The following is a 19865-nucleotide window of genomic DNA, read 5'->3' as shown; positions in this document are numbered from 1 at the left end:
TAAGAAACCTTTTATAATAAAATAACTTTTCATAACTAGTCCATATTTCTCGCCCCAAATAAAAAAAATGTTTAAAAATTTACATTTCTGTGCTTTATATGGTCCTTTAGTACTTCTCTTCATGTTGTCCTGACATACCACATACCATTTATATACGGATATTTTTAAAAGAACATGGTTTGTGATTACAAAAGTAATACATGTGCATTGTGCAAAATTTGGAAAATACAGAAAATGAAAAACTAAAATTCATCTAGAATCCTACCACACATAATAAGTAGCAACAATATTATTAGTCACAAAGCCTGATAAACACCACTAAGCATTTTAGATAAACTATCTCATTTATTTTTCTTAAGAATCCATTGATTTATAGCTATGAATCTCCCTGTTTCAGATACATGAAACAGATTCAGAAGAGTTACCTACCTTATTCAAATCCATACAACTAATAAGTGGCAGAACTGGCCTGATTCCACAGTATGAGTTCTTAAGCACTATTGTTTTCTCCTATTAAAAAGTAAATTTAATAGACACACAAATAACGTACATATTTATGGGATGTAGGGTGATATTTTGATATCTTTATGCAATATGTAATGATCAAGTCAGGGCAAGTAGCATGTCTATCATCTCAAACTTGTATCATTTCTTTGGGTTAAGAACATTCAACTCCCTTTTAACTATTTCAAAATCTACAATAAATTGTTAACTGCAATTATTCTTCTATTCAACAGAATACTGTAACTTATTCCTCCTACCCACCTGTAATTTATTCCCAATCACGAAACTCTAACCCCCAGCTTCTGATTAACACTATTATACTCTCCACTTCTATGAAATCAACATATTTAGCTTTTATCTGCTTTACTTTTTATTATTTATAATTTCTTATTATTTATAACTTCTATTGGCTCTATTTGTATGCCCAAAAACATACAGTTATGCATTCCAAATTTGTGATGCAGAGATACAATTTGAAGTGTCATCTATGATTTAAAACACATATATGTATATATATATATTTGTATATATTTACATGCATATATATTTGGTTATATTTATTTTTTTCTTAGGAATACTTCAAATTATACTGGATATCATTCTTCAGATTTATTATCTTATCCCTCATGAGTTTGATCTCTCAGTTTTAGTAGTTTCATTTTTTTGTCTTAGTGTCTTCATCTATGTTTTTATTAAGGCAAAAGCTCTTAAGTTTCAGATGATATGGGCAACACCAGAAATTAAATGCAAAAAATGAGCAAATTTATAAATTTGTCTTATGTAGGGAAAGGATCTGGAATTTTCATCAAATTTTATAAACAGTCTATGACCTCACAAAAGCTTATGAACACCTGTCATTTTGTACTTCCCTTCTTCATAAAAGCTGTGTCTTCATGCATTTTAGCCAAAATAAAAATTGTAATTTTTGATTCCTTTAAAACTCATTTTTATAAATGTCTTCCTACTCTAAACCTGCAGAATGATCTTGCCTTTAGCCTGTTTGCAAGTTTTCTGTATGCATTGTTTTTTTTTTCTTTATTGCTTATCTTTAAAGGAGTTGCAATCTATCTTGATCCCATATTAGCCAATAGTTAGGAGAAACAATTTCCTAGGCTAAGTTCAACTGGCTATTAGATATATTCCTTTCTCAGATACACAATTGTATCTGATCTGATACAACATGTAGATATATATGATCTCAATGGCCTGACTTCACTGTCTAACTTGATTTATCTAATATGACTTCTTTGATCTAACAATGGATCCTCTTTCTGACCCAAATGACTTTTTTTTTTTTTCTTTTTATTGTAAACAAATGGGATACATGTTGTTTCTCTATTTGTACATGGCGTAAAGGCATACCATTTGTGTAATCATAAATTTACATACGGTAATGTTGTTTGATTCATTCTGCCATTTTTTCCCTTCCCCCCCACCCCTCCCACCCTTCCCCTCCATCTATACAGTCCTTCCTTCCTCCATTCCTGCCCCCCTCCCTAAACCCAACTCCAACCCCAACACTAACCCTTCCCACCCCCCATTATGTGTCATCATCCACTTATTAGCGATATCATTCTTCCTTTGGTTTTTTGAGATTGGCTTATCTCACTTAGCATGATATTCTCCAGTTTCATCCATTTGCCTGCAAATGCCATAATTTTATCATTCTTTATGGCTGAGTAATATTCCATTGTATATATATACCATATTTTCTTTATCCATTCATCAATTGAAGGACATCTAGGTTGGTTCCACAATCTGGCTATTGTGAACTGAGCAGCTATGAACTTCTTTGTTGAAAAATCTGAACTAATGGAATAAACAAAAAAAATTAGAATCCCCGGTATGCATTCCTACTTGTTCTTTTCTCTGTTCCTACTTCAAATAATGTGTTTGTGAAGGCTGAACTTTGAAGAAAGAATTCACTACTACTTCATATTCAAAGTTCCAAGGCCACTCCTGTTTGCCTTCTTTCCTCATTGTTTTCTAGGTGTTCCAGTTGCCAAGTACATATAGGAAGTGTATGGGGAGGTGCTTCTAGCAATGTAAAATATATCTCCACACAATAGGATAACACTCATGTGTTTATGAAAATAGAATTTTGTGTTCTGGAACCAGGATTTAGACTGTATTGGAGCATATCTTAGTTTTTATATTTTCAATGTTTAAGTTTACCAAATTTCTAGCAGCATAGTATGTGCAGCTCATGGATTGCCCTTTTCAATGCATTGCTTCCTGATTTTTTACTAATGGAAATTTCTCCCTGGCTATAGCAATAATTTCATTTTCATTCTGAGTTATCAGTATTGTTGTGAGTTATCAACATTTTTCTATGTCTTCATAGGTATTTTAGTAGAAATCAAGAGTGATTGTGTCAGGGCTGCCAGCCAAATGCCATTTTTCAAAGTTAGCATTTCTAGGTCTGTGCCAATGGAAGATTCCAAGAGAATTCTGGCAGCAAATATCAAATCCCTTCTAACACCAGTAAGTTAAAAAGTAGAAATTTCACAATCCGAACTCTAGTATTATAAAATTTTAACTCTTCCAGATAACTCGAATGTCTCAGAAATAGAAATAAATAATGCCTACCCATGATCAAAGTTCTGAAGTAGATAAAAACTATTTCTTCCTTTTTCCTTTCTATTTGTCTTCTCACAGTTAATGCCACATATTCCTCTATTACCCAGGGCTTTTATACCTCCCACTGTGTAATTCCAACCTGACCTGTCCTCTTTGGACATCAGCTACCATTTCAAAATTATTCTTAGCTTCTCCTATTAAATATCATGTTTCTTCAATGCAAAAATATCTCCTTGACAAATAGGTTCATATAGACCCTAACAGGCTGATTTTAGAAGTAGAATGATGAGAGGGAAAGAGGTATTTTAATAATACAATCACCTGCTTCATCTTCTCTTTTCCTCACTTGCTTTACCTTTATTTAAACTATATAACACAACATCTATTAATTTTATACATGTTGGAAAATATATAATTACATTTATACATAAGGCAAAAGCATGAATATTTAGAAATGAAAATCCTCTCAAAGTTAGAGAAGGTACAGAACTTATACAATATTAAGTGAAAAATAAATCAAGCACTAAAACTATTTGAAGAACATAATCTCATAAAAACAGATACTATTTTTAAAACAAATGAACATTGTATCATTAGGATCTGGCTTGCAAATTAACTCTCCTCTTTTTGCAGGATAACAGGAAAAAATCAACTGAATTTATAAAAGGAAATTGAATAATTTTCCCTAAATGCAAAATAATACTTATATTTCTGCTTTGCGAGGATCAAAACTACACTTTGTCACTGTTCCTTTTGCTGTTACTAGATTCCCTGGAATACATATTTCTATATAGTTACTCTTCCTAGGACTACATTCTACATTCTATTCTACCCCTCCTTAGTGCTATCTCTGACAAGTTTATCTGGTTTACTTTGGTAAACCAATTTTCTTAATGAAGAAAGGTATTGCTTTCCTGTTCCTCAGGAATTTCTCCCATTTTTAATCCCAGGAATAAATACATATAAATTATTGATATTGATGACAAATCCCAGTATCTTATTGGGATACCTCCTACAAGCAGCTGGATTAAAGGTATGTTCTTGTTTGTGAATGTAGGGATTCATAGATGAATTTCAGTTATTTTTGTCTCTTATTTTTTAATTCTTTATTGGTACAGTATGACATAGTGCTTGAGTATATAAATTAAAATCCTGTGTGTTACTTACTAACTGAGTCACTTTGGAGACAATACTTATTTTCGCTAAGTCTCAATTTTTTCATCTGTAAAAGAAAATTAATAAGGTCATCTGCTTCTCAAGGGCTGATGGAATGAATTAATGAACTAATGAATGCATGGTGACTTGTGATACTGTATACCACTTAGTGATACTGTATATCTGGCTCACATAAGTACACAATACATATTAGTTATCATTATTAGAAGAAATGTGTATGAAAGTTGAGGAAAGTGAATTCTGAATCTATGCTAACTGGATTCATTTAATGGCCGTATGTCCTTCAGTCATTTATCCTCCTGATTCTCTGTTCCTCATCTGTAAAAGAGAGATAAAAATAGAATCTATTTTGAAGGGCTACTTTGAGTATGATGTAGTTTATGTAATCCCTTAATAGTGGGTCTACCACACAGGGAACACTCACTAAATGTTAAGAATTGTGCAATAACATTTCTGTATCAGAGACTTAACACAGTTTTTGCTAAAAGCAGTGACACTTTTCTTGGGTCGGTAGATGCCTAGTGGATAACTAAAGTTTAACATCTCTGCCTTCATATTATATCTCTCCTTCTGCTACCTTAAACTTTGGTTCAGATTCCTGCTCAACTCTGTATGTAGACATGTTAATCTTTTAAGGAATATTAATCTAAAAACTGGTACTATAATGTTGATTAGTTCTATGTTTACCTAATACCCCCTTTAAGGCTGAAGATATCTATATAAAAAAGAACTAAGATACTTTTAAGATTTAGAGGACATCATAGTCAATAGATTGTCAACCATCAGCTTTTATTGTCCTGTGCCAGAATAAAAGAGCAATGCCTAGAAGGCTCCAGTCATTACTCCAAATCTGAAGGAGAACCCAGTCATTGTCCTAAGTATCTCCATTTGTTCCTCTAGCCTGTTCTGTATGTCATCTCTCTTCTCCAACTTATCTCAAGTTCCAGGAACAGTGATCCTTGTATGCAATCATCTTTCCAGCTGCTAGCAAAATCATGAATGACCATTCCTGAGAAAATGATCAACCAGACCATTTTAACCAAGAGTATTTGATTATGTATGGTTCTTGTCCCCCACCATTTTGTTCCTTGCCTACATAATCCAAAGATTATTGTTAACACCTGAGAGAGACACATTCTCAGTCACTGAACTTCTGTTTTTTCTCCCCAGTGTAGCCACACTGAGATAAATTGCCACATTCACCACCACTCATCACCTGTTTGGTCAAATGGGGCAAATGGCAGAGATTGGTACATTGGGGCCCCTGGCCTAGGACTCTGGTAACAGTGACAACTGTGTGAACAAGGAAAAGCAATAGCTCTTAAGTCACACAGACCAGGCCACAATTTTTTTACCTGTCCACATAGTTCTCCTGGGGTTCTGTGCTCATCTTTATGTATATAACTCATAGTACCTGAATTATAAATATTTAATTATATAAAATTAGCAATACTATTTATTTTATCAATGTAAGTTTTCAAGGAACTGAATATAACTAATGTTCTAAAAGCTTAGCAACCAAAAAAAAAAATCCAAGGCAGAGGAATTTCTGTGACAGAGATAGCCTCAAACCCAATAAACAGAACAGGGAGGGAGCACTCCCCTAAGGCAAAAACTCAACTGAATGTGATGAATTGAAAGGGCAAAAAAAAGGTGTTAAGGTAGTTGTAGCTAATGTCAAGAAAAAAAAAAAACACAGGGGTACAGCTAGTAAGCAATAACATGGAAAAACTTTACAAGCCCTAGAGAAAACATTTCAGAGAAAGTGTAAAAGCTTACAAGCTGACTTAGAATTTGTGAGCAGTCATTGACAAGCTATGTTTGGATACAGACCTAAAAGGGCATCATTTCTGTAAGACATATGGTTCCACTGTAGAACATGTGAAACATTTGAAAAAAAAGTGACATTTACATGAAATATACTTTGCCTCAAAGAGCTGGATGTGCAAAAGAATATAGAGACACCAAACAGATCTGGAATCTGAGAAATTTGTGCTGGGCATTAATGAAGATGTCAGGTGTGGATGTCAAAATGGATGAATGAATTGCTGCCTCAATCACACATGCCAGTTAACAACCTGCCAGAGACTGAGCAAAAACTACCTGGAGTTGAGTCAGATAAATAAAAAATGATGAAACAGTGACAGCAATAAACACTGTAATAGGAAAACCCGGGCTGCACAAGTGACACTTGAGGTATGATGCTGGAATTCTGGAAATGAGAATGCATGCAGACATTGGCAAACCAAGTTCCGGGAGATAATGTTAACTGGGCCAGTGAACACTGATGGGATGGAATATAGATGTGAACAAGAGGCATAAAAAGTACCTCCTTGCAGTGCGGTTGCAGAGGGCCCTCTTGGGCTTAGAATTTAATATGATTATCTTGGATCAAGAGAAATTTTTCCATGAAAAAATGAAAGTATAAATAAGACATTTATTGACAGGACTTAAACTGTCATAACCACAAGGTAAAATTCCATGAATTCCATTAACTATGCTTGGGTTACAATTGCTAAATTCATTTTTAACACTATGAAATTCCTTATAGTGCCTAAGGGGTCACAGGAAAAAGATGCACTAATTTTTGAAAGTGTAATCTTGATTTTGCCTATAAACTAACTTGGGAGCATGGTTCACCTTTTTCTCTAGTAAAACTGTAGGAGCAAATCATTTTTTTCCCAACACACCAATAAGAATGATTACTGTTTCCTTAAGTGAATGAAGTAGGAGTGACTCTAAGAAAAGACCAACTTATTTTAACAAATCCTTTACCAGAATTAGATCCCTTCTGTATTATTGTCATCAATCCTGCCTAGGTATTGCCAACCCATTCCCCTCACCACCATCACTAACACCCACCTCACAAACCCACACAAAGCAGCCTGATTTTTCCCATTTTTTGCTTAAAATATCAACTTGACACAGGCCTTTCCTATTCTACAGGGTACCATCACATAGCACATGTTTAAGTTTCTTTCCCTCAAATGACTCCTAATTACCAGCCAGTATAAGTACATTTTTGACCAGTTCTTACTTCCTGTGTTACTTGAGTTCTGGAATGTGGAAATCTTTGAAATTTCTTCAAGCAACATCAGCTTTGCTTATACCCTGGAGTTTCATTCTGGTACAGAAAAGGAAAAAGAAAATGATTTTGTTGGGATAACTAATTTTGCTAAGTGTGACACAGTCTCAACCTGACAGAGAAACAACATGGCTCCCTAAGCATGAGGAATAAAACAAAGGTTTCTTGATGTCTCCTGAACCAGATGAATTCAAATTATGAATCACTGTGTTTCAAACTCCTCTCTACACAGAATAAAAAAGACACTGACAAGACACTTGAAGGCAAATTCTCCAAGAACTGGAACAAACTGGACTAATAGCTATAATAAATCTAAGAAAACGTTGACTGAAATACTGTTTACCTTTGTTCTAGTTCACACTTGAAAACTGGAGATATGCCTTGTGGTAGGAACAGTACAATCTAATTCCATCAAGTACTAGAAAACTGGCTTTGGTGCTTGCAAGTAACCAAACACTCCCTTGAGTAGTGACACTGTCATTTTATATTTCCTAAGAAGATAATACAAAATAAGATGCTAGCCATAGAATTTCTCATCAAATTACACTGTATTCTATAGAATACAAAAAGAAATGAACTGTTTCCATGGCAGGGCACTCATGTTAAAAAGGAAGTATTCTTGATTATATAGAAAGGAAAAGAATTGCGGACTAGAAGAAAAAGGATTACTATTTACGGTAAATGCCAAATCTTATTTTAGATTTCTTAAAATTCTTTGAAATTATGTACTTTTTTGGGAAATAAAAGTGGAAAAATTCAATAACACATTGAATTTTGAATTTGTCAGTAAGTTCAGTAAGTTATCTTCATCCATTCACGTTCATTCAACAAATCTATAACCTATCATGCATACATATTACAGGGTAATGTACTTGGGGCATATAAATGTTCATAAATCATCATGGTTGTCTTCAAAACCACTAAAGGTAAAAAAATTATAAAATGATATAACAGACTAAGTATAGTGATTATAATCAAAAATAATATTACTGACAATTGATGTCATGGTTAGGGAAGGCTTCATGGATGTTATGGAGACTGCAGTGCAATCCCGAAATCAGGTAAGAATTAAATTGTAAGAGAGTCAGAAATAGGAATGAGTTTTGGAATAGTAATGCTCCAGCTTTATGCTCAACATTAGAAATAAACTTGTACTGTTTATCAGATTCTTTCATTCAGTTCTGTTTATTTTGTTAGTCACAGAATCTTTTTAAAAATATTTTTTTAGTTGTCAATGGACCTTTATTTTATTTATTTATTTTAATACAGGGCTGAGGATGGAACCCAGGGCCTCACACGTGCTAGGTGAGTGCACTACCACTGAGCCACAACCGCAGCCCTGAGTCACAGAATTGTAAAGTTAAGATTACTTGGTACAAATGTTTTCATTTACAGATAAAGAATCCAAAGGTCAAGAAAGTTATATAATCACCCCAAAGTCACACAACTAGTTCAAAATGAAGCCAAGGCTGAGTCCTAGTCCAGTGCATCTTGGTAAAGAAGGCAGCATCCAAAAACACAGAAAAAGAAAACTCAGTGGTCCTTTATCAAATTATGTCCCTAAGTCTGAGTTCAATATTACTAGTTAGCTCTTAACTAGCAATGTCACAAAGAACCCTGAGCAAAGGAACAATTCAAAAGTAAATGAGGTAACTGTATGTCAAGCAAGAGTTCAAAAATGAGTGCAGTTTTAACCCTAATATTTTCAGGTCTACAATTCTTAAAATACTTTCATGTGATGTGACATATAAACTGTGATGCAAGATGTTCAGAAAGAACAAAAATGGTCAGTTCAACAAACTTATATGCTCATATGATTTTAAAAGATGTACTTTTTGAGTGCACACAATCAGATCACAATGCCTCCAGTATATAGCTTAGATGGGCCCAAATCAGTGCAGTCTAATTGTCACATCAAATACTGACATTGCATTAGAGTTTCATAACCAGAGGTGATGTGAATTGGGGCTAGACTGAATTTTTAGAAAGCAATGGTATGAAAAGATAAATATGTGATTTTAGAATTTGTAAACAAAAACCATCTTCAGAGTTCTGTTTACACAGTCTAAAAATTTAGAAAAGTCAGACCTGAAATACACGAGAACATCAGTAATATATTTGGTACACATCAAGTAATTCAGTCATAATACTTACAATGTTTGTAGGTTTGTTTCAGATATTGGACATGTTTCTGAAACAGGATTCTAAACATTTCTATCAGGGTAGTAAACCAGACTGTCATATTTTTTTTATTTCACCAACTGTTTCTCATATGGAGCTGAATGCACAGAAGATGGTTAGGAAATATTTGATGCTCATTTGTTTTCAAAGGATTGAAAGTGATCATCTTCAACTTTCACACCAACTAATGATACACTGGGTGGCAGAATATCTGTGTTATTAAAATAACAACACCTATGTTGAGCCTCGTTCTATCCTGGAATATCTATGGGAATTCTAGAGATGGGAAAGAGCATAATGATAACCAGACTGAGCTTTTTGTATTTGTAAATGAAGGTTCTTCAATACTAACTCATTAATTTTTTCATTTAATGCATTCCACTAAGATTTCTTTGCTAGTCAAAAACTTTCCCTGGGATTATATGAGAGGAAATGAAAAAGTAAAGACCTCCAAAAATCTTCTCTATATTCAAAGGCTTATAAAAATCTGGGAAGAATTTGCTAAAGAAAAATAACTGAATCTCAATAAAAACATCAAGCTTTGTTGCATTTTAACTTGCTCTATCCCCAGTAGCACTCCCCAAGCCTGCAATAGCATTGGAAAACAAGAGCCCACAATTGCAGTGAAAACAAACAGCCTGGAAGTTGCCAGAGGCAAATAAATGTGTCAGCACTCTTGCAAAGTCCCATCCCCAGAGAATTTAATAGAAGGACAGAAGGACCATGCCTTATCAAATAATACCAGTGATGAGACAGAAATGATGAAAGTGAACCAAATAGAAATTCTGGATCTTAACCCTTCTCACTCTATACCCAAATGACTTAAAATCAGCATACTAGAGTGACACAGCCACATGGATATTTATGGAAGCTCAGTTCACAATATCTAAGCTATGTAACCAATCTAGGCACAATTCAACAGATGAGTGGATAAAGAATATGTGGTATACATATACACAATGAAATATTACTCAGTCAGAAAGAAGAATGACTTTATGACATTTGCCAGAAAATGGATGAATCTGGAGACTATAATACTAAGAGAAATAAACCAATCCAAAATAAGCCAAAGGCTGAATGTTTTCTCTAGTATGAGGATACTAAAACACAATGAAGGTGGGGGAAGGAAAGAATACAAGTTTATTGAATTAGAGGGGAATGAAGGAGGGGGAATGGGAATAGGAAAGACAGTAGAATGAATCAGACATAACTTTCCTAATTTCATATATGAATACATGGCCAGTGTAATCCCACAACATGTACAACCACAAGAAAAAAGTTCAATGGTAAAATGATTTCAATTTTTTAAATTACAATAACTAAAATGAAATATTCAATAGAGGAGTTCAACAACATATTTAATTAGGTAGAAAACAGAGCAAATGTTGACAGGTCATTTCAAAATAATCCAGTTGGAAGAACAGTAATATAGAAACATGAAGAAATACAAAAGTTACCTGGAAAAAGAAGAACAAATTCGGGTATTCTCAATTTCTTGTTTCAAACATTAATTACAAAGCAACCATAATAAAATAGTATTGTACTAGCATGTAGACCAATGAAATTTCATAGAAAACCTAGATGTAAGCCTTCAAATGTATGGTTGAATGATTTTTTGACTAGGGGGTCATGACCATTCAATAGGGCAAAAACAGTCTTTTCAACAAGTGAGGTGGGGGAAAACTGATTATATGTGAAAGAATGAAGTTGGACCCATATATAACACCACAAAAATATAAAATTAAACAGACTTGTGTGTACCATATAAAATTATTTAAAAAATATCTTAGGAGAAAACCTATTGCAAAAGATTCAAAACTTTGGGTTTGGAATACTTTGTTGACTGTAATACCAAAGGTACAAACGACAAGGGAAAAAATAGACAAATAGGATTTAATTTAAAAAGTTTCCTAAATTGTGCATCAAATAATAATATCAACAGAGTATAAAAGCAACCCAAGAGGGGAGAAAATAATTGTGAATCATATATACAAAGAGAGAATTCCTAAAACTTGATAACAAATAGCATTCTAATTCAAAAATGGGCAAAGGACTTGAATAAATATTTCTCTAAAAATATATAAAATTTTAGAAAAATAATAAAAAATTATTTTTATTATTCAATAAAAATATTTGTTGAAAAAAATATTCAACATAACTAATCATTAGTAAAATGTGAATTAAAACAATAATGAAATATCACCTCATATTTATTAGAATGACTAGTATAAATAAAATAAGTGTTGGAAAGGATATTGAGAAATTAGAACCTTTGTGCACTGTTGAAAATGTAAAATGGTTAAGTTAGTATGAAAAATGGAATGACAATTTCTCAAAAAATTGAAAATAGTATTACCATTTTTATTTTTCCAAATTTGGGTATATGCCCCAAATAATTAAAAGTAGACTCTCAAATAAAATGTGGTATAGACATATAATAGAATATTCTTCAGCCTTAAAAGTGAAGGAAATTCTGTCATGTGTTACAACAATTATAAACCTTGAGGCCATTATTCTAAGTAAAATAAGCTAGTCACAAACAGAAAATATTGGATAAATATATTGATATGAGATACTAATAACCATTGATTTTTATTTCCTACTCAACCAAATTTTATAATTATTGCTTAATCTTTAATTTTGGATAAAAAAGTATTAAAAGCAAAAAAATGTACCTATATTCTCTTCTATGTTTACATATATAGTTTCTATTAATGATACACTTTATTTCTTCTTGGGGATTCAAGTTAATGTATAGTACTCCTTCATTTCTTCCTGAAGAAATTCCTTTAGAAATTCTTTAAAAACAGTTCTCTTAATGATGAATTATCTGTTTTTATCATCTATACCTTCCTGCCTCTGAGGTTTCTGAGGAAAATCATTGGCTTATCTTATTCAACATCCTTTAAACATGATCTATTACTTATCTGCAGCAGCTTTGAAAATTCTTTGTCTTTTTTTGACACTTTGATTTTAATGTGTCTAAGTGTAGATCTTTTAGAGTATACTGTATTTGAGTTCATCAAGCTTCTTGGATACGTAGCTTAATTTTTTTCATTCAATTAGAAAAATTTTGGTGATTATTTCTTCAATATTTTTTTGGAACTTTCTCTGTCTTTCCTGTCTTTCTGAGATTCCTGTAACACATATGTATGTGTGTTCAATGGTATTTTATAGGTTCCTTTTGTTCTGTTAATTTTTCTTTATACACAGAACATGCAATTTTTACCTTAACCATTTCAAAGCATGCACTTTGGTGTTATTAAATATAATGGTATTATTTTGTTTAATGAATATGAGTTTCATTTTTACAAGATGAAAAGAACCATAGAGATGAAAGGATGGAGATTGTTGTACATTTTGACGACATTTAAAAATCAATGGTTTATTCCCAAAAAACCAAAGTAAATCCCAAACCACTAGTTTGGCTATAATCAGAAAGACTATACTGGTGAGATTGTGAGAGAAACTAGAACCCTCATAAGTTATTTGTGGGAATGGAAATTGGTAAGACATTTTGGAAAAGATTTTGGTAGTTCTTCAAATGGTTAAACAGAATTACCACATATTTCAAGAAGCTACTTCATCTTGTATAGAATTCAGTTTAAAACTACTAATATCCAGGGTTCCATTCATTGTTTTGTGGCGATATCTTAAGTTCTTTTTTCTGTCATGCAATTTTCAGTTATTGGCTCAGCTCAACTGGGCACACTCTTTTACAAATCCTGGTGTTTAATTTCTAACCTTGCTAGTACGGTTAGACTACTTCACTTTCATTTCCATGTACCAGGACCACATCTGACCTAAGGAATCTTCTTTTACTAAGAATTAGTTTTCTTTTGAATACTGCAACATCAGATATCTAATGAGAAATTCATCATTTTCCCTGACAACTGAAAAATGAGACTTTGAGCTTCTCTTTTGCTTTCAATAAACTAAGAAACAGCTAATTATTTTTATCAGGGGTACTTTCTTGTTTTGCTTCATCAGGTATTCTGGCTCTCTTCTATATAGTAATACTGACAAAGAACATTTTAAACCCTGATGGTAATGAAATAAAAAGTTGTCAATCTTGTTATTTTACTGACATTTTAATATTCTACTATAACATAGTTGACACATTTTTTGATTTTCTATGACTTACTTCAAAAGCACTGAAGACTTTTATACTCTTGCTGACAATTCCAGAGCATTAAATAATAAAGAAGACTTTACATGTGATTTAGAGAGAATTCAAATCATTTTTACAGTTCAGGATGTTAGATGAGAAAATCTGATCAACCAACAAACCACTGAAAGATTACTAGGGAAAGAAAAAGATTAGAATGGATAAATAAGAAAATGTAGACTCAGATGGGGAAGAAATTTATTCTTATTGCCATTGTAAAACCCAGAGAGAATTTCTTAGAAAAGGAACAATGAAAGTCATACAACGAAGGCTACAAATAATAAAAAAATGATATTGCTTTCCCACATAATGGAGATGAAATGTTTTTAATTACCTGCATTCCCAAAATGCAGACTTATTCTGTTTATAGATAAATACTGTGATAATACATGGTAGGCCTTCATTGTGTTTTTATCAATAAATCTTCCAGATTACAGTTTTCATTTAAAGAAGCATTTTTTTAGCAATGTGTATAGACATATCCAGACAAGCTTTCTCATTTTATTTCTGTCTATAGATTGCTTTGTCTGCATTACTTTCCCTTCCTTCTATTGCTTGAATCTTGGTGAGATTTTTTTTGTTAGAATTTTTAAATCAACATATATTCAGAAAAGAACACTGATCTTTAGTGTACAGCTAGATGGATACACAGTTAAATATAGATAGATACTAATGCATGCAGCAGCCATACAGAATATTGAATATTAGCAGCATTCCAGAGAGGGCTCTATTGTGTCCCTTTCCAATAAGAATCCCTCCAAGGTAACTCACTTGACTTTTATTACCAAATATTTATCTGTTTTGAGATTCATATATTCATACAAGAAGCACTCTTTCAAGTATTGATCATTTTGCAGTATAGTATATGCCTATGAGATTCATCTACATTGTTGTTAGGCACTTGCTCTTATTCATTCCTGTGTAGTATTCCATTGGATCAATAGACTACATTTCTCTCTTTTTTTTTTTTTTGGTACAGAGGATTGAACTTAGGAATGCTTAACCACTAAACCACATCACCAGCCTTTTTTTGTATTTTTTTAGAGATAGGATCTCACTGAGCTGCGTAGGGCCTAAGTTGCTGAGGCTGGCTTTGAACTAGAGATTATCCTGCCTCAGGTTCCCAAGCTGCTAGGAATTACAGGTGTGTGCCACCATGTCTGGCCTGGAATTTATTTTTTGTTATTTGTTGAACCAGGTTTTAGGGATTATGAATAAAGATATTATGGGAGTTTCTGCTTCTGAATTTTGGTACACGTATAGTCTTATTTCGCTTGGCTAGGAGTAAAACTTTCAGGTCATGAGCTATGCATATGACTTAAATTCAAAAATTTTGCAAGTTTTCCAAAGTGCTTATGCAGATTTATATTCCTACTACCAATATCTGAGAGTTTCAGTTGTTTAATTTTTCTCCAGTACTTGGTGTTTTCAGTCTTACAAATTTTGTTTACTGCAGTGTTTGTGTAATGGTTTACTATGATTTAATTTCCATTTCCTCAGTAATTTTTAATATTAAACACATTTTTAGAAGCTTTTTGCCACTTAGAATTCTGTTTTGAACAGTATCTTTTAAAATCTTTGGCCAGTTTCCTTTTTAATCAAGTTTTCTCTACTTTCTTATTGATATGAAGAGTCATATTTTCATTATAAATTCAGTTTTTAAAGTTTTCTATTTTTTATGATTTTTAAATTTTTTTTATTTTTTATTTTTTACAGTTTTTTATAATATTTTATTTTAAAATATTTTGCTTGATTTCCAAAGATTTAGGGATTTTCTAGCTTAATTCTACTGGGTTAAAGGAGATACTTATGATTACAGATCTTTGAAAATCATTAATATTTTCCATATGGCCCACTAAAATTTCAATTTTAGTAAACACTCAAGTGCATTTGAAAAAAAGGAATGTATTCCATAGTTGTTTGATGTAATATGTATCCATCAGTTTAAGTTATTTGTTTGCTGAGATGTTTCATATACTTACCAGTGTTATTGATTTTTTAATTCTTCTTTTTTCAGTGTCTGAGAGAGGTATTTAAAATACAACTGTAGTTTTAAAGAAGAATGAAAGTATGGAATTTGCTTGGAAATGGATGAAACTGGAAACTATCATGCTAAGTGAAATAAACCAATCCCATGAAACCAAAGGCTGAATGTCCACTCTGATATGAGGAAGTTAACCCACAATAAAGGAGGAGGGAAAGAGTAGATTAGACAAAGGAGAATGAAGGGAAGGGAGGGGGATCGGAAAAATAAAGACAGTGGAATGAATTGAAATTACCTTTCCTATGTACATTTATGAATAACCACAGTGAATCTCACCATCATGCATATTCACAAGACTGGGGTCCTAATTAGAAAAGTTATACTCCATGTTTGTATAAATATGTCAAAATGGATTCTACTGTCCCATGTATTTAAAAATAACAAATAAAATACTAAATTTAGAAAGTAAAATTGTAATCTTGATTCTATTAAGGTTTGCTTTCTGCATGTTCTTCAGAAGTTGTTTCTTGTGCTGTGCAGAGGCTTTTTAATTTGATGCCATTCCATTCATTAGTTCTTGGTATTATTTCCTAAACTTTAGAAGTCCTAATGAAAAAGACTTTGCCTGTGTGCCTCTATGTTGAAGTGTTGACCTTATGTGATTTTTTAGGAGTTAACAAAGTTTTGGGTCTAATTCCAAAGTGTTTGATGGAATTGAGTTGACATGTATGCTGGGTGAGAGTGATCTGGTTTCACCTTCCTACATATAGATGTCCAGTTTTTCCAGCATCATTTTTTGAAAAGTCTCTTTTCTCCAAAGTACAGCTTGCATTCTTGATGTACTAGAGTCAATTACAAATTAATACGTTTAGTGCTTTCCAGATATTGCAAAGACCTTGAATACTTTAGCCCTTATTTTCCTCACATCATTTGTGCTTGTTTTTGTTATCAATTTGCTTCTACATATATTTTAAATCCCACAGAATGTTATTTTTAAACAATCAATATCCTTTTATATTTACTCACATATTCACCTTTCCTTTTTTTATTTTTTTATTCTTTAGTTGTAGATGGACAGCATGCCTTTATTTTGTTTGTTTTTATGTGGTGTTAAGGATGGAACCCAGTGCCCCACACATGCTAGGTAAGTGTCCTGACACTGAGCTACAGTCCCAGCCCATGTTCACCTTTCTTATGCTCACCATTCCTTCTGCATTCTCATCCTTTCATCTGAGATTATTTCCCTGTGACCTAATGAATTTCCCTTCATATTTCTTTTAGTGTCAGTCTAAAGATGGCACTTTTTCCACATTTTATCTTAAAGTATCTTTATTTTATATCCCTTTAAAAGTATTTTTTACTGGGGTCTGGGATTGTGCTCAGTGGTAGAGGACTTGCCTAGCACTTGTGAGACCCTGGGCTCAATCCTCAGCACCACATAAAAATAAATAAATTTATTGTGTCCATCTACAACAACAAAAATATTTTTAAAAAATTTGTTTAAAAAGTAGCTTTTGCTGAAATATAATTTGTTTTCATTTTTGGAGAACATTTCCACTGAGTAAAGAACTCTAGGTTGTTATTTTCTTTTAGTAAAGATATGATTTAATAGACTTAACAACTAGCTCTAAAATAATTATTTCTTTTAGTAAAAATGCTGTGTCTTTAACAGAAAAAAATGAGTAATATTCAGAGATTTCAGGAATCTTTTCCCTCAAATGGAAGACATGTTACTATTTTTTCAGTGTCTATTATGAAGTTTGTTCATGTATTTATCTGAATTCTTTTTTCCTGTAGCTTCTTATGGCTCATCCAGAATCTACTTTGTGTGACCTTTTAGAATGAATTTAATTTCTCCTCAACATGACAGCTCTTAAAATATTTAACGAGAGCTATCATGTACCTACTCCTTCCTCTTCCAATCTTTTCAGACTAGACAGATCTAGTTCACTCATGGGTTCTTCATATATTTGGCCAAGTTCAATTAATCTAAGTATTTTACTGTACATGTGCTCCATTTGGCTGCTTTCAGCAAGCAGGTGACAACTCTATCAAATGATATCAGGCAGCTTGCAACAATGTTCTATTATAAGACCAATCTCCAAATAGGATTTAACAGACTTAGAATTTGGCAATAGATTTTGAATAAATGTAGTCATGTTTTCTGTACATTACTATATTTCATGTACATGACTTTGAAATTTGTACAGTAAAGAAAACAAGAAATATGTGAAGGAAGGGAGGGAGTTAAGAAGGATAAGAGGGAGTAAGGAAAGAAAAAAGGAGTATCAGAAGTATGCTTAGGTCATATTCAATTTGATTTCCATTTATGGACAAAATAAATCCTTAAGTTCCATAATATTGCATAATTTTGTTCATTTTAACTAAATAAAATTTTAGTCAGGAAGTTATTATTTGAGAGAAAAAATTTAAAAGTTTATTAAGTGAGCATTTGCAATTGTAGCAGATAAAAAGCATAAATCCAATAAGGCGAATCAGAAAATGTGATTTTGTGCATCTTTTCAGTTACATTCTTTAAGTCCTGATGACAGTAATGATTAGTTTTCTTTCATTCAAAACCTACATTCTGAATAAAACTTCATGAAGTTAACTGGTAGCAAAATATTAAATTTTTGAAAAATCTACTTTATTTACAAACTTCCACAAATACAGGCATATTAACATAATGAAAACATCATTATTACACCCTTGCATGGCAGAGTATTCAATGTTAAAACCCAAGTAAATTCTTTCAGTATTAGCAAAGCCTAGGAATATAATCATACAATATGATAAACAAAAATACTGAATTTGAAATAAAAGCTATGCTTAAATTTAGTTGAATATTCTTGAAACCTCTCAATGAGTTCCGAGAGCAGGTCAATAATTACAAAGGAAGCAATTTATATTATTGCTTTTGTGCTCTCCAAGCTTCTTCTAAAATAATAACTAGACTTTGTTCTATTTTTTCTTAGTAATATGTTAACTTTCATATGTTAAGAGAATGTCCTTGGACCACATTCAGAAGGCCCAATAGTGGGAAATGGATTATTTTCTACTTTCTGTTGATTAAAGGCTTGCACCCTTATTTTAGCAGGATCCTGCTATTCTATGAGATTTCTTGGTGAGTGGGGTACAAAATTCTTAACATTGCAAACAGTTTTGTGTTTTGGGTTATTGAAATAATTCTTCTTTCTCTGGAAAATATGCAATAATGGCATACTGAATTTTTTGGAGATAAGAGATGAAGACAAGGATGGGTTTACTAAAGCAAAAAAAAAAAAAAATCACTGTCCTGAAAACATAAAAGACCAAGACATGACATTGATTTAAAACTATTGTTTCACCAACTTGACAAAATTTAAAATTCCAAGATTGCTTGCTGCTTCTGGACATGATGGAGTAGCTTACATCATATTGAAGATGCCTACAAAAGCTATATAAAATTTTTAAATACAATATGTAAAAGTACCAGAGATATCAAGGAAACCAAAACTCAAAGGGGTCCAGATTCTGGATATAAAGGAATCACTATAAGGTGAGCTCCATATTCATCTTTGCTTTTATCCCTGCAGCATTCATCTATTGACAATATGGAGAATAAATGTAGAAAGGAAGTATTGGTCAAGGATTCCCAGAAGTCTCATTGTAATGAGATAGAAGTTGGAGTGTGGGGCTGCCAAATGGAAGGGACCTGAGGAGCCATGAACCAAGAGAGAAGCAAGCAGAAATTCTTCATTCAATTTCCCTTTCTGTTTGACAATTCCTAGACTGCCTATTATCAAAGTCAATGTCATTTCCTTGGTTAAAATGTTTCACCAGTTTTCTCAACTGACTGTATACTAATATCCACACTCCTTAAAATGCTACATATAACCTCTGCTTTCCAGTCTATCATATGTAACATTTGTGGCAGAAAAAAAAAAACATACAATGACCTGCCATGAGTTAAGCACTTGTGAAAATTCCTCTTATTAATCCTTACTCATTTTGAATGTGACTAGAACCCTCTCACAAATGAAATAGAACAAAGGCGACAATATATCACTTTCATGGCTGTGTTACATTATATGGTAAAGGTAAAGGAATTTTGAAGATATAATTAGTGTCTCCAACATTGAGACACTAATTAAAATAAATCAAAATAAAGGTTATCCTGGATAGACCTAAATTGTTCAGGCAAGCCC

The sequence above is a fragment of the Sciurus carolinensis genome, chromosome X (assembly GCF_902686445.1).
Source record: "Sciurus carolinensis chromosome X, mSciCar1.2, whole genome shotgun sequence".
NCBI lineage: Eukaryota > Metazoa > Chordata > Mammalia > Rodentia > Sciuridae > Sciurus > Sciurus carolinensis.
Note: the sequence above shows the minus strand (reverse complement) of the source record.